Below are 975 nucleotides of genomic sequence, written 5' to 3'. Positions count from 1 at the left end.
GAGGAAGAAACAGAGTGGGCGTTTAGAACTGACCAAAGGCTCCATCCACAAGAAAAACGAATCCCCAACGAGTAGAACATACATGAATCTCTTAAAGAACAATCCACATTAATCTCTTGTGTGGCTGAAAAAAAAAATTAGAGGAAACAGAAAGAAGAATGTCAAAGAAATGCTAACACCAATGGGGAAAAATCAAACTTACAGACTTTGCTGCGCATGTCCCACAATTTTAAAGTCCTGTTGTAGCTCCCGGAGTGTTGTCCAGGAGAAAACGAGCCGCTAGCACCTTCCCGCTGTGACCTGTCAGTGTGTGCTGGGTGGGTTGTGCGACAAAACAAAACAGCATCTCTTATTGGCCCAGCCGCAATAAGGTGAATGGAAAGAGCATTGCCTTTTGAGTTTGTGAAAACAGGTATGGTCTCAGTTTGAAAGTTGAGATCAGTGGCCCAGCCCCGTACCACAGCTTGATACCCCTTAGTGATTGGTTCTGTTGGATGTCCATCAACACAGTGACGCCATGGTCTCTTAGAGACACAGGATGTGAGGTTATCCTCTATGTCAGCAGCCCCTGTGTCCAACGATGCACAACTAGAGCATGCTGGGGGTAGAGCAGGGGCTGTTGGGAGCCGATGGATAGCAGGGAGTGGGAACTGGGCGTCAGACCTTTTACATAACATCATTGACCAACATATGACAAACTGCCTAGATGGACATTTTAGGCTCCAAAAATGTTCTTATATACATAGGGAGATAAGTATGTCCTGACCACATAGCATGGATCATAAGAAAGCTGTAATTGCTGAAACCATCCTAAGAACAGTCTAGGGCTGTTCCCAACTAAAAACAATCTTGGTTCGATCAATAAGTCTTTTCTTTCCACCAATCGAATGGTCGAATTTTTAAAAAAGTGTATTTTCCCCATGTGTTTTAATAAAATCAACTATATATACACAGCTTGTCTGATTCTTTAAGCAC

General features: G+C 43.4%; 1 non-coding gene across 1 annotated transcript; it reads right to left on the bottom strand.

The window, feature by feature from the left end:
* Positions 1 to 416: 416 nt before the first annotated feature.
* LOC123996001 lies at positions 417 to 685 on the bottom strand. The gene has a single exon (XR_006831947.1). It is a non-coding gene; the product is annotated as a small Cajal body-specific RNA 6 (non-coding RNA).
* Between the last annotated feature and the right edge of the window lie 290 nt (positions 686 to 975).

This window comes from Oncorhynchus gorbuscha, linkage group LG14 (assembly GCF_021184085.1).
Source record: "Oncorhynchus gorbuscha isolate QuinsamMale2020 ecotype Even-year linkage group LG14, OgorEven_v1.0, whole genome shotgun sequence".
Lineage (NCBI taxonomy): Eukaryota > Metazoa > Chordata > Actinopteri > Salmoniformes > Salmonidae > Oncorhynchus > Oncorhynchus gorbuscha.
The sequence above is the reverse complement of the archived record's forward strand: the minus strand, read 5'-3'. Positions and strand labels throughout refer to the sequence as shown.